The 25,789-nt window shown below is 38.8% G+C and overlaps 1 protein-coding gene across 22 annotated transcripts in view; it reads left to right on the top strand.

The window, feature by feature from the left end:
* Positions 1-25,789, top strand: part of Lingo2 (leucine rich repeat and Ig domain containing 2) — a 1,194,974-nt gene that overhangs the window by 1,015,146 nt on the left and 154,039 nt on the right. For 4 of the 22 annotated variants that reach the window (XM_052716815.1, XM_052716814.1, XM_052716811.1 and 1 more), the window contains exon 7: positions 1,646-1,814. The exons of the other annotated variants lie outside the window; for them this stretch is intronic. The gene's annotated coding sequence lies outside the window, so the exon portion shown is untranslated. The remainder of the gene's footprint in view (positions 1-1,645; positions 1,815-25,789) is intronic. 22 annotated transcript variants of the gene reach the window in all.

Consider the following 25,789-nt stretch of genomic DNA (forward strand, 5'->3'; position numbering starts at 1 on the left):
TCTTTTTTATAAGATCTAATATTTAGGACGCTGTTATTTAAATCATGGTGCAGTAATAAAGCCTGGGGAGATGTGTCGGTGGCTTAGGACTCAGAAGCATTCACTGCTTTCCCAGAGGACCCAGATTCGTTTCCCTACACCCATATTGGGCAGCTCACAGCTGCCTATAACTGCAGGTCAAGGAGACTCAATGCCCTCTTCTGACTTCTGAGAGGGCTCCCTATACGTTGTGCACATACTATCAAGGATGCACATACACATGCATATAGATAAAGATAGATACACTTATAAAAATTAAATCAGCTCTGTTAAAATTAACTAGAATGATTTGAATTTAAGTTCATATTGGTATGGAGTGCAGGTGCAGCTCAGCTGGTACTCAGTTTTCACCAGAGAATGTTTATCACAAATGATGGGATAAATACAATGACAATTCTAATTGTCTGGGAAATGTAAACAATGAGACCTCTGGAAGTAGATTTGAAAGTTACTGTTCCCAGCAGTGGATCTATCTGAAGGTGTGTAACACTCTTTTGTTGATGTCACCATTTAGTTTCATGCGTTTGAATCATTCCTTTTGTTTCCTCTTGGTTTTTTTTTCTTGCATTTTCATATTCCCCTACTTGGAGTTCTGGTGTTGGAAATTTTAGTGCCCCTTAATGTTCTGCAGCAGATATTCTTCCTCCCAGGGAGGGTACTCTATGGCATTGCAGCCATCAGCCAGAATTATTTGCAGGTTATGTTTCATTTGATTGTATGAAGGCATGTAGGGAACCATATGAGTCTAGTTTCAACATCTGGGTTGACATTCCTAGTACCTTCTATTTCTGGAATGCCACTAAAATATTTCATAAATTATTGTGATAAAATAGTTTTCCATGTTACATGAGAGCATCTCTGTTTATCATAGTCTCTGTAACAAATAGCATTTAGAAACAGACTGCTGAGATGACTACCTCTCTCCCATCACTAATGATCTTGAATTATGCGAGAAACCACATGTCTCTCATTTCAATTTAAGCCAATAGAAAGTCATGCTTTAGAAAGTTTAAGAGACTTATTTCCATGGATTTTCTCTGGTGTTGAGATGCTTAAATAGTGGAGATGCTTAGGCGTGCACACATTTTTCTTCCTCTTCCTAGTCCCTCCAGTGTTTTAGCTGAAGAATGTATGTAGACATGACTTTACCTTATCTGGTTCCAAATTGTGGATGTTCTGTACTTTCCTCTGACAGTGAGATTTGAAATGAGGTTTTCAGCCTCCTTTTCATGTGAGATTCTGTTTCATTCTATACATTAGCATGGATAATATTCACCCATCTGTTTTACGATGTACATCACTATCATTAAAGCAATCCTCTCTGGTAGTATTGCTAGATATATCTTCATTTGCTCACTATAGAGGCTTGATTTAATTTATTGAAAAATCAGGGTGTTTACCAGAGGAGAAAACATGTCTTCTTCTTTTCTTTCTGTTTTTCTTTTCCTGTTTGTTCCATCTCTTACTGAAGCTATGTCCCAGAACATAGCTAAGCTATGCTAACAGTGGTTTCAGTTGTGATCCCAATAATTAGGCAACCAATAGAGCATCACTGAAGAAGTCAATATTAAACTCACTAAGAAGAATTTGATTTCTGTCTACTCAGGTAAATTTTTAAAAAAAGTCATTTCTGAGACCTGGTGATGGTTCAGTGGATAAAAGAGCTTGCCCTGAGAACAAGAAGACCTGAATTCGAATTGCCAGCACCTACCACACCACCACCACTATTATTTCTTCCTTCTACACACTTCTCTTAAAAGGCAACCAACGTACAGGTAACATGATATGAATTCAACAGATTATATTTAGGAATATATATGTATATATGTATATGCATGCAGTAACAATTAGTGAAGAAAGTAGGCCGTGAATTTGAAGGAGAGCAGAGAGGGGTATGTGGAAGGGTTTGGAGGGAAGAAAGGAAAGGGAGAAGTGTTGGAATTTTATTTTAATATCAAAAATTAAAAAATAAACAACAATGAAAATCAGGCACAGACTGTTACCCTAGCATTGGAGAATAGAGACAAACAGATCCTGTTTCCTTGCTGGGTAGTCAGCCTGGACTAAATAGTGAGAAAGCCTGCCTCAACCACTGAAGTGCAGAGTGACAGAAGATAAGATACCCAGTATAAGCTGCTCACCCCTGCAGAGCATGCCCAGGTATGTGAGACCTCCCCATATGTATATATGCTCACACTACAAAGTTAAAGAACATCTAGATGAAATAAATAAAATAACTTAAAAAAGTAAAGTTGTCCCTAAAGTCAGTCAGTCTCTCTGTCTCTTGATGGCTCGGTGTCTCTGTCTCCCTCTCTCCCTTCCTCCCTTGCCCCCATCTATCTATGGGCTATGAGACAGAGCTTCATTCTATGAGCCAGACTGACCTAGAGCTCAATATGCAGCACATGATAACCGTGAACTGTCGTCAGTCTTCTGGCCTGAGCCTCTTACATACTGGGATTGCACAGTTAGGTTGAGCTACCACACCCGGCTTCTTGTGTTTTGATAGGACTGTGTAGCTGCTATAAGGTATACTATTATCAACATAATGTGTATAGAAAGATCTGCCTTTCTTTATGCGTACTTGATTGTAAAATTACTAGTGACGAAAAACAACTGAAGATCTACTATCCCGTAGAAAGAAGTAGCTTAGTTACCCTGAAGTTTGACTTTAGATCCTATCCATAAACTTTAGTTGTGCAAATTTTACCATGTTAACTTTGAATATAATTCTCAAAGTAACAGGAGGAGATTAGATACTCCAAATGAAGACAGGATTGGAAGCTTTTCTGGTGACAAGGGACTAATGGCTGTTAAAGTATATGACACTCTCGAGATTATCACCAAGTGATGCTACTTGTCCTTCCAGACATTCCTTGAGAATCCTCAGCTCTATGTCAGCTACAGATGACAATTCCATTGTAGGAGTGACTTTTTATTCACACACTCAAAATAGGCTAGATTAAAAAAAAATCTGGTGTACCTCAAAATTGACTTTATTAGATACTAAAAGTGAAGTTTTTCAAATGTTAATTTTTGGTCATTAAAAATGATGTATCACTCTATTACAGAATTCCTTCCCTTGTATTTAATTTTAGTCAGAAGGTCAGTGATAAAATAGTTTTGATGTCCTGTTTTGTAAATGTGCTGCACATTGTAGTCCTTGCCATGAGTACCACATAGACCAATTTGCCCTTACCCGAAGTCAGGTCCCGTCTATGGAGAAATCTGCTCTTTCTTCTTGAGAGTGAGGCCATGAGAAGGGTATACCTGCAGCTGAGTGGAGAAGGAGAGAGGAAGACATAGTTGAACAGATAGACCCAGACATCAAGTCGATGCCGGAATCAAATCTACAGCCCTCTCTTTTCACACAGCCACGGGAATGAAGGTGTCCAATTCATTCTGTTGAGACTGGTCCTTCCCTGTGCTTCATTACCAAAGCTTATTATTTTTTTAAATTTTAATTTTTGAAAATATTCTAAAGATCAACTCTTTAAAACTAAAAGAACTGTTGCTACTCTTCATTTGTTTAAATCATTGGACCGAGGAAGTGGCCCCTTTCCTCGGATAGCACTATTAGAGCCTCTGAAATATTTGATTTAACCTTGGTCCTAAGAAAGAGGTGAGTATAAAAATGGGAAGGAAATTCTGACATGAGACTCAACATTTTCCTAGCTGTTTAGAGTTTCACCTGAAGATAAAAAGTAAAAAAAGAATGAAAAATGTTTATCTAGTAATCTATATTTACAGCCCTTTTAATGTTTATTTTTGAGCCTTGTAGCTCAGGCTGCCTTAAACTTGCTACACTGCCCAGGCAGGCCTCTAGCTTGTGATTTATCTGCCACAACCTCAGAAGGAGATAGGATTATGGATGCAAGTGACCACAACCAGAAAACAAAATGAGGTGTGATACATAAATTTTGACAGATTAGATAATGCTATGACTTCAGGAAACAAACAATAGTAGTCATATTGCATACAGGAATAATCCACCCACTTCACAACATAGTTCATGAAAGTAAATTATAGAGCCAGGTAGTGGTGGCACACGCCTTTAATCCCAGCACTCGGGAGGCAGAGTCAGGTGCATCTCTGTGAGTTCCCGACCAGCCTGGGCTACAGAGTGAGTTGCAGGAAAAGCACAAAGCTACACAGAGAAACCCTGTCTAGAAAAACAGAAAAACAAACAAACAAACAAAACAAAACAAAAAAGAAAGTAAATTACAATAGCCTGAAATGTAGTGATATGCAACAAGGTACATACATTGTAACATGCCACTTGCAGTTTTATTGTGATGTATCTTGGAAATAGAAAAGTCAAATAAAGAGTAAGTTGGTGTCATTCTTAGATAACTTGCTTTTTACCCCCAGGAAGAAAGACATTCCAGGGAAGGAATGATTCTGTAGTCACATTGAACCTACAGAGCTGTCCTCTATATGAGAGCATGTTAAAAACACAAATGAATAAATAAAGCTTTAGGATACAGATATCTATCCTTGATTCCAACTCCATTAACGCCTTTGTAAATATGGACAGAATATCCAAATGCACTAATGCTGTTTCCCTATACACAAAAACAATTGTGCTGAGAACCGCCCCTCGAGATGCCGGTTTCTGTGAGGTTTTTGAATTTACGTGGAATCTCCTGAGGCACAAACATTGTGAGTTCTTTCTTCTTCTAATCTCTGTATTTGTATATATAGACTTGTCTCATTAGGAAATCTTAATGTATTTTAATAACCCTAGAAACTCAGTTGCTACTGATTGTATCTTACAGGTTAGACCAACTTTCCAGAAAGTGATTTTTAATAGTTTTTCTAATGAATTATCATCAATCTAGATGTTAAGAAAGCGCACACTGCTGCGTTTTCTATTAAACTCCCTTTGGTCCTGTCTAAGGCAGCTAAGGACAGTGAAGTTAAGGAGTAAACTAACAGGAAATCCCATTTGCTGATTTCTTGAAGTCCAGGAGTGCAGCCTTCTCAGTTCAGATTTCCCGGGAAAGTCAATTCATCCTTTACTCTCTCCCATACATAAAATTAAGATGATGGCACTTACACTCAGCAACTCTCTAAGTTTTTCCATTATTGTGAATGAAAAAGAGCATTAAATATTACATCTTTGCAATATATTTATTTTTAACAGCACAGAGACTGGATATATAATTCAGTAGTTCTGAAGTCTTCAAACTTGTTTCCACAGATTTGTATTCTATTTGAATAAGAAGAAACTGGATTTTTAGGTGCCTGGTTTTCCTTTATTTGTGAGCTTTAGAAGAGCTTTTATTTTTCCTCAAGTAAAACAATTTCTCGAAGATACATTTCAGAAGTGTTAGGGAATTTCTCTGTGGAGTCTTCTTATAAGGACACGTCTTGCATTCTTTTGTCCTATTGTCCTGCGGCTCGCTGCTGGAAGACTCAGCCGATTTCATTTAGATTGCCTATCTACTGGCTGCAGTACCTCCAAGTACAAAAAGGACTTGGTCCTTTTGTCACCCAGAAGGTTCCACGGGAATGCAACCAAGTCCAGCAGAGACAAAGAACGCAGAGAGGAGTAAGGGGAATCGAAGATAACAAATTTAAATTTCAAAGAGACTAAACCCTTTGTAAAAATAAGGAAAAGACCTGTTCAGCGTCGGCCTCCATTATGTGGCTAAAGGAAAGCTAAAGGTATTCACCAATATCCAGAATTTACTTTCAGTTTGGTTATAGGTTAGTCAATTCATCCAGGAATCTGTGTGCTGTTGGGGAGTGCAAGGCATTACCCACATTTCCTTCACAGCACTTTTCCCTGCATCCTAGCCTCTGTTAGCCTATTTCTTTCTATTGTGTTTTATATGATCTTGCCACAGATTTATGGATTACAATTGATTTGGGCTATGAGAATGCAAAGTCATAAATAACATTTAAAATATAAATCTGTGGGTAAACACACCCCCAACCCCAAGTTGAACCAGACAACTTGTAAATAAATCAATATGGAATCTGTATTTTTGAATACAATGCTGTAAGTTTTTGTTCCTTCCTGCCCTTTCTGTTCCAGTTAAAGTGGGAATGTTGTGAGCCACTAAATAATACTGCCCAAAGCACACAAATGCCAGGTCTGGGCAAGAACCACCTTGTAAATTGAAACCACGGGCTTTTCCCCAAAGCTGGTTTGAGCTGTCAAAAGGATAATTATGTGTTCGTTCCACAGGAATTGAAGAGGGACCAGTATTCATTATTTTCTTTTTCTATTTTAAATCTAAAAATTTTGTGAATGATAATCACCATCTTGATTCATCAACTGAAAATCAAATTGTTATTTGTAATGCATTTAATCCAAGAGTGTAAGGGGAGGGTGGAATAGCAGGGGGAGAGCTACACTCTTCCAATTGTGAACTCCAAAGTGGGAACCCTTTAACACACGGAATATTTCCAACAAATTCATTCGTATGAAGTTTCTTCTCTCCCTCTGTAGCCTGTTTTCCTTGGCATTCAGCCACTAGAAATTAAGACCCAGTTTCCTTGGCAACGATAACTGTGCACACATCCTCACAAGCTCTCCCTCATTCAGATTGTTAGCTATACAAATAAAGTTTCACAAAGAGATTGCTTCAGAATAAAAGAATAAAAGAAAGACTGTTCCCATCTATTGTGACAGGCCTTAAGGTATTATTCACAGTACCTCCAATTGGACAATGTGTTTTTGTGATGAACTGAATTACCTTAGATTGGTTTCCCACATCTCTTTGTGCTTGGGATAGCAGAATAAGCTTTTATACTCTATTTAATTCCCTCCTCAGTTCCATTAGCATCAATCCTATTTGTACCTAGTTTGTTTTAAGGGAAATTTACCTGTTAAGTTGCCATATTAACTTTTAATTTTCAACTGGAATTTTAAGTATATCTCAAAGCTTTCATGGTTAAATTACAGTTTTTATTTGTTCCACTTTTTCTGTTTTTTTTCCATGATGTGTACATAAGGAAAAAATAATGATACGATCGATAGCATGAATTAATTCATTGTGGTTGGATTATTTTTAATCTGGGGGGAGAGCTGCAGTGGCTTGTTTACTGGTTTGCTTTACCCAGTGATTTTGCCCATATTTTGGTGGTGAGGATAACTGGGGTGGTTCATTTCCCACTTCCTAGAGACAGGCTAATAAGCATATGTTGGCTTGATAAATGATGAAGACCACTGTAATTTTGAACATGGAAGGGCCAGTCAGCTAAAGTTGATGTTACAGGCCTTAGATCTCAGTTTTCTCACATTTAAACTCATGTTTTCTGAATTCTTTCTCATTAGATTTGGGGTTTTGTTAATCCAAGGCCTTACAAAGTGGTTCTGGTGGTTGCTGTCCTGGCTGCTGAAACTCTTTCATCTCCCCATGGTTCCTTTTCAAGACTCAGACTTTGCCAGAATCAATTCAGTCTGTGCTCTACAGTTATCAGAGACTCAGAACAAGGGAGCCTCTTCAAAAGATGGTGGGGAGAATTTTCTATTTTGCAGTACATTTATTGAGTATTTAGGTTTAAGTCCTTGCTTGAGGTACACTCAATGTGTTGACAGAATCTCCCTGATGCATTTCCAAAAAATTAGCATAAATAACACTGGTGAGACCTATGATTTTATCATTAAGACTGAATGAACATACACCTGTTCATCTGTTCTGCAATTAGAACTTGAGAGTTTTATTCTTTTGAGAAAATAATCAGTAACCAGAGATTCCAAAAACCACTCAGCTAATACTCATTCTAAGCCTTTCTCATATGTATGTGTATATATATTACTTCTGAATATCATTGCAAAATTGGATACATGTTTTAATGCTGCACTGTTATAGGTGTCTCCTGATGCTTACCAATGCAAGAGTGCATTTATAAATTCATTTTTATGTTTTAAAAAATGATTAAAGTTTGAAGAAATACAGAAACATATTGATGCACTACATTAGATATTGTATGGCTTCCAAGAAGGCACATATCAATCATCTATATAAACAAAAGGACGCCGGGCGGTGGTGGCTCACGCCTTTAATCCCAGCACTCGGGAGGCAGAGCCAGGCGGATCTCTGTGAGTTCGAGGCCAGCCTGGACTACCAAGTGAGTTCCAGGAAAGGCGCAAAGCTACACAGAGAAACCCTGTCTCGAAAAAACCAAAAAAAAAATAATAATAATAAAAAAAATAAACAAAAGGACACCTGTTATTCTCCAGCCAGGCATCAACACGCAGTCATTGATTAGCCTTGCCTATTTCACTCTCCCCCACCTTTTGTCTTTACTCTTGATGTTTCAGTTTTGTTGTTATTTATTACTCAGCCTGATCTTAATAATAAACACCACATCCTCTACAGTATAGTTTAAGTGTCGGATTCATATCCTATGACTTCTTCCAAAATAATGTATCTTTCCTCACTGTAGAACTTCAAAGCTCTGCATGTCTCTGATTCTGCCAGCTATTTTTAATAAGGAGAGGATACATTTTTGCAGCAATTAACTGGATGAACTTTATGTTAAGTTGGCTGTACTATAATAATCATCCATCCTCCCCTTTCCTAATACATTTAAGGTCTTTCTAGGAAAGGGTAGACATATTTGCTGAATTAATAGATGATCAGAAGAACAATTACTCTGAGCTAGCAAAATCTACTTTGCTTATTTTCTTCCTAAAATATGAAACAGCTGGCCAGAGTTAAAAGTTCCCTAGAGCAATTATTTTCTGTGTGATTCACTTAAAGTCATATAAGAACTGATGATGTCAGTCTATTTTATTTCCACTCTTTGTGGCATGGAGTGAAAGATGGCACATAGGCCCAACACCATGGATCAATTAGTAAAGAGCTTGCTGTGCAGGCTTGAAGATGTGAGTTTGATCCTCAGAACTCGTATAAAGGTGGAGAGAACTGGTTTTATAGATTTGTCCTCTGACCTCCACAGAGGCAGCATGGCATGTGAATGCCCAACACACATAATACAATAATAATTAATATTAATAATAATAATAAATGTTTTTTAAAGATAGCAAGCCACCCATACATTAGCTTCTTTACTTTAGAATACCTTTCTGAGACTATAAAGCCTCATGTACAAAACAAGTGAAGAATATTGATGATGGGGCACTTATATTAAATAGTAAGTAAATAACAAAAGTGCTCATGTTGGAGAATTGCTGGAGAGTTTCTCTCCGGGTCCAGCCAAGCCCCAGCAGTCCCATAGCCCACTTATAAAATAAACACACAGACTCTTATATTATTTAAACTGTTTGGCCTAATGGCTCAGACTTCTAGCTATATAGTTCTTATATCTTAAATTAACCCATTTCTATAAATCTATACCTTGCCACATGGCTTGCAGCTTACCAGTATCTTACATGTTGGTACACATGACAGGCTGGCAACATCTCCTGACTCAGCCTTCCTGTTCCCAGAATTCTCTTCTCTGCTTGTCCCACCTATACTTCCTGCCTGGCTACTGGCCAATCAACATTTTATTTATATAGAGTGATATCCACAGCAGAGGCTGATGATTAATAATGAAATATTATTAGTTTCCATTCTTTGAGACCCCTGCTGCCAGGAACAAACAATTCCAGTTTGTATTCTGTAGTGTTATTGTCTTTTCTACCCTTAACCAGCCTAGCAGGAAAAACAGTGAGAAGCCTGGGCCCTAGACTGTTACTTTCCCAAGAGTATAGTGCTCTACTTTCTTTCTCTTTGCTGGATTTGATGTCAGTATAAAACTTTCTAGGTGGGATGAATGTGCCAAGGAGTGAGCACAAAAGATCAATAGTCAGTGTAAGAGGAAAGAAATTTGACCTGCACTTACTTTACTTCTTACATGGAAGTGTACCAAAGGATTAAATCGTTGCATCAAGTATGGCATGCTGCTTAATAGTTGTAGTACTACCCTCCTGAAGAGTCTTCAGAAGTAATTTTCTTTCTGAAAGAGAGATAGCTCATACCCCTGTCTTCCAGAATTTTTTTATAAAGAAAATGACCTAATTATGACCTTTAAAGGAACTTTGTAGTCTGTATTCCCTTTCAAAGACGGCACTTATAATTGAGTCACTAGGTATAACTACTGTAGGGAGCATTTACAATCAAGTGCAAAGGGAAGGCTAATTTAGAGGAGGCTCTCGGGCTGGTCCATATCCATCTGAGCAAGGTTCGGGCAGTGCCACTGGCTTTTTGCTCCCATCTGAGTATCAGTGAACTCACACTGCTCTCATTCTCATATCTGTGTTCACTTCAAAACAATTCTTACAGACTATACTTTAGACCTTGCCATTCTATGTTCTGAAACATGAAGTGGGGTTCTAAAATTATTACTTTTTTTCTTTGAAAGGATAAATGTAAGAGAGATTGCATTAGCTTTGATGATTCACCACTTCCCCCCTCGAAGTAGACAAGCATATATGGTGTTTCATGTATCAGGAAGAAAAGGTACAGTGTCCTTATAAGTAAAGCATGAATGAGACCCAGCAACCTGACTGACAGACTTCAGCAAGTGAAACTGCACTGGGGAATTAGCCCTGACCTGTTTGCTTTGCTCACTGTGCTTAGAAAAGTTCTACCATTGTGCACTTTCCTCATGAGCCCTAAGAAACTGTTTACTATAGCTATTGGAGTTAAAAGGATATGCATTGGAAGTAAAGACACAGGAATTACTGAAACAAATATGTGAGATGTGATGTGATGCTCCTAAAACATGAAAAGTGAAAAGAGTTATAGAATTTTAGAGGTGGAACAGACCTTAGCAAACTATGAACCCAAGTCCTTTGTCAACAGAAAAACCTAAGACACAAAATGGCTGCACTTAAGGAAATGGATAGCATGATGTTTTTAAAGTGTTCTAAAGTGTCATTGTGACTTTTATTTTAGTAATTGTGACAAATCCCGAGGAAATAATTTTAAACAAAGTATACATGATTTCTGTTCTCATGAAAGTCTGCTGGGAGGGAAACCTCAATCATACAAATATGCAGGGGGCCCAGTTGTCTTAAGTAAGTGATAATAAGTAAACATATAAGAAAAGAAAAATCAAAGAAACTGTAGAGGAGTGAAATGAGATTTAGAGTCACAATTGACTAGGAGTTAGAATTAAGGAATAGAGGAGAAATGTATAGATCACTCTAGATAATAATAATAATAATATACATACATACATACATACATACCATGAAAACACCATAACTAAGCTCTGAGTTGTTTACATATATAGTAAGTAGTTGCATAAGCAGGAGGAAGGACTAATATGCAGTGTAGCATGAATCCTAATTGGTCTTAATAATAAAATCCCAGAGCCAGATATCGGGGTAAATGCTGAAAGAGCAGAGAAGCAGAGCACCCAGCCACTAGAATTCTTACCTCCACTGAATTCTCTACCTGAAAGGGACTGAGCTCCTTTCTCCTCCTGCCTTATATTCCTTTTCTCCATCCAGCCATATTACTTTCTGTCTCAACCTCCCTAGTGCTGGGATTAAAGGAGTGTGCCTCCCAAGTACTGCAAGCAAAGGCATGAGATCCCAAGTGCTGAGATTAAAGATGTGTGCCACCACTGCCTGGCTAACTAGTGGCTGGCTTTGCCCTCTGATTTTCAGGCAAGCTTTATTTGTTAGAGCATACACAAAATATCACCACAATGCAAAAAGAAAAATATTTTCATATAGATAATAAACCTCCATTTATCTTAATTCATTTAATCCTCTCACTATCTCTAGAGAGGAAGGTATATTTTTTCTCCAGTTTTCAGATAATGAAAGCAAGGTTCGGATTGTTTAAATAACTCAAGAGATCACCAGAGCTAATAAGCACGACTCTCTGACTATCACACCTAAGAACACAGTGTGGACCTTCTGGAGAAGGAAGGTGGAGGGAGACTGGGAGAGATGCAGTAAACCTAGAGCAATTAATTGAAGACTGGAATATTAATTAGGCTGTGTACATCACTATGGCAATTTTCTCAATAAGACATGAATTGAAATAAGATACTTTCCTGTAGCTGAAGCTTTCCTGTGTCCCACCTGGCCCGCGTTAGGACAAATCTCTCTCACCTGTGTCCCCCAAGTAAACACATAGAGGCTTATTTTATTTTTTATAACTGCTTGGCCATTAGCTCAGGCTTCCTATTGACTAGCTCTTACACTTAAACTCAGCCCATTTTTGTTAATCTATATGTTGCCATGTTTTCCGTGGCTTTACCTGTATGCCATTACATGCTGCTCCCTGGACAGTGAGCTGGCATCTCCTGACTCAGCCTTCCTCTTCCCAGAATTCTCCTTGTCTGCTTATCCCACCTATATTTCCTGCCTGGCTACTGGCCAATCAGCGTTTTATTAAACCAATGTACAAACACATTATCCCACAGCACGTTTCTCCTTCTTAAGCATTTGTTTTAGAGTCATTATTTTTAAATAATTTCTATTTATTATTTGAAATTTTCAAATAAGTATACAATATATTCAGATCATTATCTAAATATGATCCTGCTGTTGCCCTGTAACTCCCCTCAGAAGTTGCATAACCATTTTTTCTTTCTCCAAATTTCCTGTTCTATTTTTTATTGTCATTATTATTAACCCCCAGAATCCAATTAGTGCTCACCATACTACATGTGCTATCCACTGGGCCTGAGCAGCCCACCAGCAGCCATAAACCCAAAAGACAATAACTTCCTCTCCCTCAGTGCTATCAACTACCAACAGCTACTGAGAAAGGGGTAGGACCTTAAGAGACCATCCCCAAGGTGTGCTGGAATTTTTACTGACTTGATTTTGTGCATGTACTGTGAAGGAACCACTGCTGTTGTGATGTGTACAGCAGCCATGTGATGTCCAGAAGGCATCACATGCCTGCCTTCATATCCTCTGGGTATTAGATGTTTCCTGTCCACCAATCCTTGATGTCCTATGAACCTTCTGTGGGCAGATGTTGATACACATCATTCACCTACAGCTGAGCACTCAAAGTAGCCTTCTATCTGCAGTTTGGCTAGTTATCAGTCTGCATTACCACTATGCCCTACAGGAAAAAAAAACTTTTCTGATAAAGGCTGAGAATGGTACAACCCTATGGGTATAAATAGACACTTAAAAAACCATTTGACTAATGACTATTTAGTGAAACAATGCTATTACATTCATCAAGGATCTATGGTCTCTACAGTTATGGGCTTTGGCCAGGTTTACAATACCAGGCATTAAGCTCTTCTGTGAAGCAGGCATCACATAGCAGCTAATTACTACAATAAACACCAGGCTACTAGTGTACCAATGGGCATAACTTGCTTAGGAGGTCAATTGCAACATGGAAGGTCCAACATTGAATGAGACCATTGATGTCTTTCCTCCCCCAGCAGCGTGTACAGCTTTCCAGCACTATGAAAGATAGCCAGCAGGTAGAAAACTTCTTGATCAGTTTGGGATTTATTTATTGATCTCCTGCAATTACAGTGGGTGGTGTCTTCAGCAATGAGATCTTATCATTTAGTCACTGTGACCAATAAAGAGCATTGCCAATACCCTGTGCTGTTTCAAGTGACCTTAATGTCTCTCTGACCCAAAACATATAGGGAAGTATCTTGTGTCTAGAACTGAAACTTTCATTTAATAATCCATATCTTCTATGGGCTATTCTGTATCCATGTAGGGTATTTCTGATCGAATTCCTTTTCATATGTTATATTTTGAATTGCCTGACAAACTGGTGAGTTTCCACAAAGCTTCTTCATGCACCCTAATTTTCAGTTTAATTCTTCATGGTATTTCCTATAAATACATGAGTAGAAATGGTAAAAAAAAATGTATTGATAAATGTAGAAATTTAAAGATTTATTTTTTTATTTTATGTGAATGAGTGAGTGTTTTGCTTGCATTTTTGTGTGTACCCTATCTATACCTGGTTCTGTACTGTGGAGGCCAGAAGAGAGTGTCCAATCTTCTGAAACTGCGGTTACTGGTGACTATGAGCTGCCTGTCATGGGTGCTGGGAGCCAAACCTAGGTTCTCTATAAAAGCAGCAAGTACTTTAACGGTGAACCATTTCTCCGGCCCTGAAAACGTTGAAATTTAGAATAAGAACAATTGTCAGCCTTAAATAGTTTGCCTTTTTGTCTAACTTGGGACAAAATTTCTCAAGAATTTTGTTTAAATAATGTGAGATTTCCTTTGGAGTCTTGTTTATGCCTCCATTACAAGACATGTCAGGTTAGAGAGTTTAAACAACAGAAACCGTATTTTCTTTTAGTTCTATGGGCTACAAGCCCGGGAGCAGTATTCCAGCTCATCTGGTTTCTAGTGAAGACAGTATTCCTTTGTGCATGGCCACCTTCCTATGTCCTCACATGGCCTTCATAGTGTCACTACAGAAAGCGTACAAATAATTTCTCTTCCTCATCTGAAAGGGGCACCAACAGTATTGGACTAGTACATCTCCCTCATCGACCTAATTTAACATATTCACTTCATCAATGCCTTGTATCCAACCAACTGCAGTCTCGTGGGGTTTCACACAGGGCTTCAGTATATGAGCTCAGAGGAACACAACTGACTGAAGAGGACTTCGATTTATTTTCCCTGCATTTTATTTACTATATTAAATTATCTAAAGAGCAGTTGCTGCTTCTTGATTTTTTTGATTTGTTTAATTCTGTTTCTCATCATTATAATTTTTCTTCTCATACTACACAGTAATCTTTTGTAGAGCACTTCTTTGCCGTGGTTCACTCAGTGCCTAGAACTGTTCCTAGCACAAATAGGGCACCAAGGGACACATGCTGAATGAGGAGAACAGCAATTTTCTTCTCATATATTCTGAGAGCTTCCCTGGAGAGCACATTTTCTGAGCACTTCCTAATAGTGAGACTTCTCATCAAGACAAGAAAAACTACCCCCTGGTGTTTTGGAACAGTTCCGGAGGAGAGCAAAAGCAGAGGAGTATTTTTGTCCTCAGCTGTTCATGCATATTCTTACTTTCTCTCTAGATGTCTATTACTGTATACCCAGAGAATAAAGTGTGTCAGTCTGACTTCCTCACACTAATTGCAATCAGGTTGCAATGATGAGTGATTCTGGGCCCCTGTGCTCAGAGGATGTGTATACGGCAGGCTGATCAATGCCTAAATGGAGATGTTTTCAATTACTAGTGAGCTCGGCAGTTAAAGATCTCTTATTCATACATGCATTTACGTGTGTGGGGGGGGGGGGAGGGTATACCTTGTGTTTGTCATCATCTACACCTTCAACCCTTTGCATATTCAAGAAAGTTAAAGTAGTAATTTCCTACTTTTGTTAGTCATTTTTCATCACTGTGATAAAATATCAAGCAAATAAACTTATAGAAAAATTTCTTTTAGTGTGTTCTTCCTTGAGGAAGAACACCTCTCCTGCTTCCAGCCTTCCTTAGTTGTCTATAGATCTTCATGTAGGATTGGGGCTTCCTAGATTTCCCCCATCTAGTTTGGCATGTCCATTGGTTTTACCCTTGTTCAGATCACATTTTGGGGGAATCATATCAGTGAAACTTTATGGGTATAGCTTCTAATATTACTAGGAGACACAATCTCAAAACAAACTCCCTGATTCTTTGACTCTTATAATCTTTCTGCCCCCTGTTCTGCAATGTCTCCTGACCCTTAGTTAGGCACAGGAGTGCTTTGCAGATATATCCATTGGAACTGGACTCCACAAATCCATATTTTCACCAATTATGGTTTTCTGTGGTGCCAAATGGTCAGCCCTATAAGCACACATGTAAGTAACATTATACAGACTGAGTAGGAATGTATATGTATGTGCATGCACATATATGCATGCAGTAACAATTAATGAAAAAAGAGACCATGACTTTGAAGGAGAGTGAGGAGAAGTTTACGGGAGGGCTCGGATGGAGGAAAGGGAATAAAAAATGCTGAAATTATACTATAATTTCAAAAATAGAAATAAGCAAACTGTTGATTTTGACCCACAGTCTGAAAGGTCCATGGTCACTTGGCCCCATTGCTGTGGTTCTGTGGCAAAGCAGAATATGATTGTGGGGAGGGCATGACAGAGTAGAATTGTGTTGTTATCCCATGGCAGTCAGGAAGGTAAGGAGGGTAGGAAGGCAGAGACTAGCAGAGGGAGAAAAGGAGGTGACCAGAGAAGGGAAGAAGAGTCTGGGGACAACATAAACCCTCCAAAGAAACCCTTTCCATGAAGCACTTCCTAAAAGCTCATTCAGCTATGAACACACTAGCAGGTTAATCTACTGATAAAGGTCAATACCCTGTGATTGAAGCTCCTCTCAATAGCTCCATCAACTGGAAATCAGGCTTTCAATACATGAACCTCTCAGGTGACCTTTCGTATCCAAACCATAACAACACTGCAATATAGCAGTAATAGCTTTCTCATCTTAATTCTTGGTTTGCATCTATCAATCAATTTTTCATAGTATAACAAGTAAGCACACAGTCTGGATCGAAACAGTTGTTTATTAGTCAGCAATCTACATTTGCCTCAGTTAATGGTTCTTCTGTTGAGCTTCCCTGAGTTCACTCATGTATCTGAAGTCAGATGATCACCAGCTTGGCGACTCTGCCCCTTGATGTGACTGGCTGTTACAATAGGATCAGTGCAAAGCAGCATTGTGTCATCACCCAGAAAAACCAGTCTGGGCTTGTTCACAGGACAGCTCAGAGTCTGTGGAGTGTAAATAGAAACTGACCTATGAAGTGAAGCAGGATGCCCAGATCAGGAATTCACACACAATAACTCACATTCTGTTGTCTAAAAGAAGCCACAGCCAATCCAATTAAAGAGACAGAGAAGTAGATTCACATACCCATACACTCATTCCTACCCTTACCTTTTTTTAAACAATCTCATCATGAACCCAAGGTTGGCCTGGAACTACCTACCAATCCTCCAATCCTTAATTCCAAGCGTTCTGAGAGTATAGATGTACTCAGATAAATTGTCTGGACTCTACCAACTGATGAGCAGAGCTACAAAGAGTTGTGATCATTTTCATAACGCACATGTAGATGAAAATGAAGATACATTTCTCTTTACTATATTTTGAAAATTACCCTGTCAACCTTCCACTGAAATTCAAAGAATAATAGGTTTCACCTATATGGATAACATATACCTTCAAATTCCTTAGGATACCAGAAATATATACTATTAACATCTTGATATTAGGACTAATATAAATTTAAAAAAATGATAATTGCCTATACACAAGCATATTTTAAATCAAGAAAAGTGGAGAAAGTTGCAAATCCAGATATGATGAATATAGTATGGATCCTCCAGAATCCATAGACCAACTTGAATGCTCAAACCAGTTCTAGAAAAAATTCTCCGAAATATGCCAGTTCTACAACAATTCCTTGCCCTAAACTTACTTCCATGTTAAATGCTAACTAATTTCCACACATTGTAGAGGTATGTCTGCTCATTTCCCTGTGTTCTGCTTTCAAAAAATCCATGCTTAGTTTAAGTTATTGTGGATAAACACTTAGAAATAGTCTTAACATTTCTTGTCAAGCTTATGAGTGAAAGAGGGACCAAGTTGTCTTGATGCCTCTGTCAACTCAGAATGCCCACTTTATCTCTGAGGCCATGGGTTCTAAGTGTCCATCAGTTCTGAACTGAACTCATTTTTATGCTGCTCAGTTAGACACACACACACACACACACACACACACACACACACACAGAATCAACAGCCCTGTTGCCATCCCAGATGCAATCTCTCACACAAATCCTTTTTATAATACTAATTAAACACATACAGGGTATTTAAAATAAAATTGCTGATGTGTTTGCCCTCTCCTCTTGTCTGTAATGTCTAGCAAAGGTTCTCTTGCTTCAGGCAAGTTTCAACTTTAGAAAATAAAGATCTCATAAATGAATTCTCCTTCTACCACATTCCTGGCAGCAAGGGACCCCATTCTCTGCTGTGTGTTTTTCAATCAGAATTAATACTTGGATTTAAAATATTATGTTATTGCCACAACCACCATTCAAGCCACCAGTTCCCCTCGTGGCTGTTTTGACCTATCATTCGAGCGTATATACAGTTTAAAATTGAAAGCTGTTTTTTCCCTAAACCCCAGCAGAAATATTTTATAGAAAAAAAAATGCATCCCTTCCCAGGCTTTCCCTAAGCTGATTTTAATTGACTGGTCCAGCCCAGGGACAGAGCCAAACAGTCGTGATGCTGGCAAGGCCTCTGTGGCAACCCACAAAAGCATTCAAAACCCTCAGTGGGAGGGATTAAGGTGAGCTGGAGGCAAAGCTGATGGAAGATTGGAAAGCAGGAGCTTCTATTTGTCATACCAGTCTACAGTGGCATGTTCACTAGGGTTTGTATTCCTGGTGCATACGCCCAAATGTCAAAATAAATTATCCCAGGGAAAACAAGCTAGTTATCAAGGTTGACTGTTTTTGACTTCCTGACTTCTCACAAACTTTCCCTTCTAAAACTAAATTTATTATTAGTTCAATTCTCATGGCAGGGTAATGTAGCCTGCACGTGGCTCCTAGCAGTGAGTGCTGATAAGGTACCACTGCTGAGAAATTCATCCTGTGCAGGAAAAACCTAGACAAACGGCTGCTGGAAGAGTGAGCGTTTTTCAGATAGCAATATTCCCTTGTCAGTAGGCGCTCTTGTAACCACTACCCAGGAGATTTAATTGAAAAGCTTAAAACACATAGAATCAGTGGGGGAAATCCCCGGGAATTTAAGAATGATGAAAAAGTTTAATCTTTGTCAATGAAAAGTTGTTCTAATTTACTTTTCACACTATGAGGTATTAGGCTGTGCAGCATTTACAGTAGAGAGCAATTAGAAGCCATTTTTCCCCTTTAGCAATAGCCTTGGAGTGACCTATTTAAAATCATGTATATAGTTTATTTTGAAGTACCATCTGCCTTCAATTTTGTAGATTAATATTTGCTAGAAATATATAGCTTTTAGCAAATGCAGAGCTAATTAATCAAAAGCCAAAAGGCATAGCTCCACATTTTGATTCAGAGTGAGCATTCAATCAATAGCACAGCCAAGATCTAACTGTAGGAAAAAATAGCCTAGAGAGGGAAAGATGACAATATGGGTGTTGAATTGGACTGGGCAATAGCTTCATTATATTGCCTTCTCTCCTTGTTTCATGGCCTTAGGTCTGCAATGCTTCTCATAACTTCTTTTTATTCCTCCTTTAAAGAAATTCTTGTGAATATATTATGTCCTTACAATTGAAAAAAAGAAACTATGATTGAGGAAGGCGTTCAAAGGGAACCTCCAACTATATATCCTCACTAGTCCTTACACTGACTCATGCAATGTTTTCTCAGACACACTGTGAAGTGTAATGTTCATGAGTATAAAGAGACAGAAAAACCAAATATTAAGTCAAAAGAAACAAAGGTCTAAGGTAAGCTTAACCCCAATACAGACATGAATCCTAAGAAGTCAAGTACTAAAGGAGTTTACGGAATTCACTCGGTAAGGACACTGGCGCAACGCAGGTCAATGTGGGGGATGAGGAGCAACAGAGCCCATGAAGGTAATGATATCCGCAATTGCCACAGAGACTCTTTCACTTTGGCTCTTTCTATGTAAGAGGCTGTTAATGACCATGGACAAGCCTGGATAATATTGTTGGTAGAATATAACAAGTAAGTCATCAAGCATGTAAGAGAGGCCTAGGTTTACTCTGTTCTTAGTCGTACAATATTTTAGCTTCAACTTTGCATACTAGGAGAGGTCAAGTTGGACAACATTTAAAAAATAAAGTCTTTTTGTTTCTTATATTTCGTTTTACCATTCAAATAGCAGGTTAAAAGTAATTACTTGATGCCTTTCTTACTAATATTCTTAGTCCCAGGATGTACACTAGGAGTTGATGCATTTGCATAGAAGTGGCAAGATAAAAAGGCTCAACTGTAAGGACATTGAGAGGCCTCTGGCAATTCTGTTAATTTGACCAGTGATGATAGAATTTATGTTTTGGTCCTTCCTTTGTTCTTTTTTCTGTGGTTAGAATATAGTACATTGAATTCAGAGTCCATGAGACCTGGGGTTTGTGTTCATTTCTAGTAGTATGAAATATGTTTCAAAGATAATCAACAAGCTTTACCTTGCAAAATTATGTATCCTCTCTTCTGTTTATAATACAGTCACATTCACTGTCCCTTCCTGTGATATAGGAATGTAAAATGTCCCCCATGGACTAATGGATTTGAGGATGTAATTCTAAGCTTGTGGCACTATTTGGAAGACTGTGGAACCTTCAGGAGGTAGAAGCTTGTGGGAGGAAGTAGGTGACGGGGGGCAGACTCTAAGGGTTTACAGTCTAGCCTCATCCCCTATTTTCTTTCTGGTTCTGTACTGCTGATGCAGTGTGATGATCTGGCCTCATGCTGTTGTTACCAAGTCCCTGTCATTCCTTTCTGGAATTGTATGTCAAAATATACCCATTTTCCCTTAATGTGCTATTCTTTTTTTTTTAAAGATTTATTATTTGTTATGTATACAGTGTTCTGTCTACATGTATGCCTGCATGCCAGAAGAGGGCACCAGATCTCATTATGTATGGTTATGAGCCACCATGTGGTTGTTGGGAATTGAACTCAGGACCTCTGGGAGAGCAGCCAGTGCTCTTAACCTCTAAGCCATCTCTCCAGCCCCAAAACTTGCTATTCTTATCACAACAGAAAAGTAAGACACTGTCCATCACAACACCATCCCGTTACCCAAACATTTCTGCGTTACAAATAATCCACTGACCCTGACAAGATGGGGGATAGCTTTGCTCACTTCATTTCCTGTATCCCATATACCCTACCTGCTTGTGTGCTCTGGTCTCCAGATCTGGAGTGGCTTGAAGGATAATGGCCTCCATGGGCTCAGCTTTGAATGCCAGTCCCCAGATGGTTGTGCTACTTGCAGAGATTCAGGAGGGGAGACTTCGCTGGAGGAAGTTGCTGGAGTGAAAAGCCTCTTGTTACTTCCACTGCTTCCTGTGCCTCATGCTTGAGTCTTAAGACGAGAGCTGTCAGGTTCCTAATCCCACTGCTGCTCCTGCCACTGGCCGCTAAGCAATCCCACCATGATGGACTCATCCTTCCAGAATCCAGTCCCAAGTAAACCCATCTTTCGATAAGTTGCTTTGGGAATGGTATTTCATCACAGCAACAGGAAAAAAAAACTGATACAACATCTTCAATAGATAATATCTACTGATTGATGTTCTAAAAATAACTTATGATACTGAAAATTCTTGATTTTTTTCAATTCATCTGTGCCCTGACAGTAGTCAATACCCAACATATAACACATCAATACCATACACTGAGAAAGAGAGGGACCCATGCTACAAGAATATAACTGTTTTACATGAAAAAGATCTAAGTGCTACAAAATACACCCTCCAAAACTATGAAACTATGGCAAGGAAATATGGACTATTGTTGATTTTTTAAGAGTGTGTATATGCTTAGAACAAATAAACAGCAGCATTGATAAGGCCTGCTTGAACCATTTCTTAAACAACGTGTCCCATCTTTTTTCCATTGTCTCCTCCCATTTCTAAGCCCATTTTGATGACATTCACCAATACCTGGCTAACTGAGTAGCAGGGTCAAGGGTTGTCCTTTCACCTAATGCCAATTATGTTGTGAAGACAGAAGAACACATCAATGATAGAAGACTTGCTCCTGGTTGGATAGTCTTACGCTAATGATATGTGTTTTTCTTCAGTGGGTTACACTAAAGTTCCTACTCTGTCTTCTGAGAGAAATAAGATTTAATTATGGATTGGATTGGAAAATTTTAGAGTTCAGACATAATGTTAAACTTTTAATTGTAGGACCTAATTAGATTGTTATTAAAATTTCAAAATATCATATCATTGGTTTATACATGTCTAGTTCACTTCTAATTACTTCCAAAGAAATTACTTCCGAAGTGGATTTTCTGCAATTAGCGTTCACCTATGTCTCATCTCCTGTTTCTATAAAGATACCACCAAGGATGTGCTATATTACCATGAAACCTTAACTTAAGTGAGAGAATGACTTTGCTTGCTCCCTTTTAAGAATTTCAAATTGCCCTTTAGGGTTCATTGAGTAGTAAATAGGCATGGTACAGAAGTATCATTTTCAGTATGAGTTCATCACTAATGTTGCTAATGAAAGACATGAAAATGGAACACTAGTTCTAAGCTTCTTAAATGTTTGTGGGTACTCAAAAGAAAAACATTAATACCCCCGTTAGCATATTTATGGAACCTTTGCATGGGTTATGAGACACACGGTGCCTTTGTAATGTCAGTGCATGTTTTCCTAATGTAAGACATATAGAATGAGATGCTGATATTCAATATCAAACATAACATCATGGAAGATGCATTGTCTTAGTTACTGTTCTATTGCTATGAGAAGACACCATGACCAAGGCAATGTATGAGAGAAAAGCATTTAGTTGGGGGCTTGCTTACAATTTCAGAGGGTAAGTCCATGACTATCATGGTGGAGGTTATGGCAATAAGTAGGCATGGTGCTATAGCAGTAGTCAAGAGCTTACATACTGATCTACAGGCATCAGCCTGAGAGAAAGACACACACACACACACACACACACACACACACACACACACACACACACACACAGAGAGAGAGACAGAGACAGAAAGACAGACTGGGCCTGGTGAGGGCTTTTGAATCTAGTGACAAACTTCCTCCAAAAAGGCCTCATCTCCTAATCCTTCCTAAACAATTTATGGGTAATAAGCATGCAAATATATGAGCCTGTGGGGGGGGGGCATTCTCATTCAAACCACCACATGCACCTACGAAGGTTTTTTTCGTTTGTTTGTTAGAAAATTTAGGGGGGTTGTTTGTTTGGAGATGCTGCATTGGGATGATGGGAGAAGACATAGAGACAAACTACGTTCTTGTTTCCTAGAGCTGGCTAAACTGGGACTCCTACACCACATGCACTCCCTTGTTCACAGTTAGCACTCTCTGCCACAGCTTATCTAGCATTGCAATTCACTTACTCTTCCTCCACCGGAAAGTTTCACATCTACTAATCACTTTCTTAATTAAGGCACATCCACTATACCAAGTTTTTATTGAAAGAATTCTTGTCCTTGGGAAATATTTTATGCTTGTCATTATTTCCGGACCCTTTCAAAGAGCTCCTAGTTCAAATCATATTTATTGTAGTCCTACCACCTGCCGCACCATCTGACTGTCATACATAAAATGTATTGGAAAATTCTGAATTTGTCAAAAATGTAGCTGTCAACCTGACAGAGTGACCTTCCTGAAGAATGCTCACTCATTGCGAGCTGCTAAAATGTGACTCTGGTTAGGTTTCCAGAACTCGGCATGGCTGGAGGTGGCTGCATTTATAAAGGGGTGGCTTCTGGGAAAGACAGTTTCAAGGCATTCGCTGACCATGGTTAGTGGACCAGGCTTCCTCAGAGCTGAGTCTGCCAACACTGATGCACCTGGCTGAGGGTGAAATGGCACTCTAATGGCTAGGGATTATTTAGGCCGGCAGCATGCTGCATTCTCAGATGAAGCAGAGGCTTTTAAAATGCCATTTTCAGGAACAGAAAGCTTTCTTGAATGGTGCCACAATGTGTCTGACATTAATATTTAATTGAAAAAATATTAAGAATTTTGGCAAAGGTGACAGTTGAGGGAAACTGATGTTGAATGGATGCTTACCATGCATTAATTGCCACACTAAATATAGGCTGTAAATGGCTTGAGTTTCACGACCCTAAGATGTCAGCAGGCTGAAAGCAAGATACTCTGAACTGTCATAGTTGGCCTCACCCAGATGCCCATCTTTGTCATTATCAGAACAAAGAAACCTTTGCTTCTTGTCAGAGACAGCCACTAATGCTCCTGGTAATGACCATGGATATTTTTTTCCACAGAGGTGTCTGTAGCTCTGTGACAAGGAAATGAGTCCCTTCATTCTGGAGGAAAATGCACTATATAAATTGCTTCTCACATTTTTATCTGTAAGGCAGCAGAGCTGCGGAACTAGTAGAAGAATTCTTGAAGAGGCAGAGCCCAGGCTTTGTTGCCTACTGCACCGGGGTAACTTGCACAGAGATAAAGAGCAGGTACTTGAGTTCTCTCTGGCAGAGTCTAAATCGTATTCTACTATGTGCTAACTCTGTGACCTTGAGCAAGTTCCTTACCGTGGCTTGGCATCATGCATACCTGACAGAACTGGTTTTTAGCACTACCTCATATGGCTAGGGTAAGAACTGAAGTCATGGTTCATATAACATAGAAGACACACAGAGTCTAATATGTAGTAAAAGATAAGAGCTCAATACGGCACAACTATTATAAAAATGCTCACCATCAATGAAAGACATATCTGTCATTCTTACTCACTCAGATACGGTCTGAGCTGTTTGTTTTAGAAACATCATTTGATTGTTCGTTTGGCCTTAATCCCATGTTGAAAGCACTAGTTCAGTGATTTCCCTGTGTGGCACATTGTATGTTTTGTTCATATCTAGAAAGCATGGACCTGAGACATGATGCCTTAGACATCATCAGTGAGCTCCAAGGTAGAGTAAGGAGGATGGGAGGAGGAAGACAGAACAAGATGGAATGCTGAACATCTAGCATTTGTAAAGATGAACTGGCTTCTGAATCTTTACTTTAATCAGAAGGGTAGATTGGGGTTGCGGGGGGAAGTGTGTCAATGCAACCTCAGACAGGATCTGTGTGTCTGTTCTAGAAGCAGCTATGGTATCTTGCCTAGAACATGCGAGGACTTCAAGCTTCATCATTTGTGCCATTTTTTTTCCCTTTACTAGAAGAGGGTGGAGAGTTAATCTTTCTCTCTAAATACTGAGGAATTATTATTATCCTCATTTTACATAAATAGATATCCAGATTAGTTATAAATCTCTCTCTCAAATCTTGTAAACAACAGGGCCAAAATCTGAACTGTAGAATCTGGCCCCTTCCCTTGTTTTACTACTCATCCACGGAGCATGCTCTGTGGATGAGTAGTATTGGTATCAAGGCGTACTTTTATTAACAATGAAGCTAATTGTGGCATACTGAAGGGTAGTGGGTATGTCCTAAGGTTAGAAATGGAAACCAGTGAGATGCTGTTTTCTGTAGGATGAACTCAGAGACTACAAAAAAACAAAAAACAAACAAAAAATACCCTTTCACTGTACTGGGCTAAGCAGCTGAAAAAGCAGGGTGGAGAAGGGAGGTGGCATGGAGCTATAGCATGAATACCATTAGTGTAGTGCTTTGCCTGAGAGCTAAATATGCAGCTCCTGGCTTTTCCAAGAAGATGAAGAACATGAAGCATATGTGCTTTTAAGTTATTTTTATGTATTTTATGATTTTTAAAGTTTTATTTATTTTTTTAGTTTTAATAGTAATTTTTAATATTTTGAAAGTATGATATAATTGCACCATTTCTCCCATTCACTTTGTTTCCTCCAACTCTTCCCATGAATGCCCCTTGCTCTCCCTCAGACTCATGGCCTCTTTTCTTTAAAATTGTTACGTGCACATGCACACACACACACACACACAGAGAGAGAGAGAGAGAGAGAGAGAGAGAGAGAGAGAGAGAGAGATTCCAAAATATATAAATACCTTCTCAGCCTATATAATGTTACCTGGATATATAAAAAGAAAATGAAAAAAATCTTATTTAAGATGATTCTGACATCAACAAAGATGATGTCTGAGAAACAATATGAAACTGCACATCAG

Source organism: Peromyscus californicus, unplaced genomic scaffold (assembly GCF_007827085.1).
Source record: "Peromyscus californicus insignis strain IS unplaced genomic scaffold, ASM782708v3 Scaffold_5__1_contigs__length_169319896, whole genome shotgun sequence".
Taxonomy (NCBI): Eukaryota; Metazoa; Chordata; class Mammalia; order Rodentia; family Cricetidae; genus Peromyscus; species Peromyscus californicus.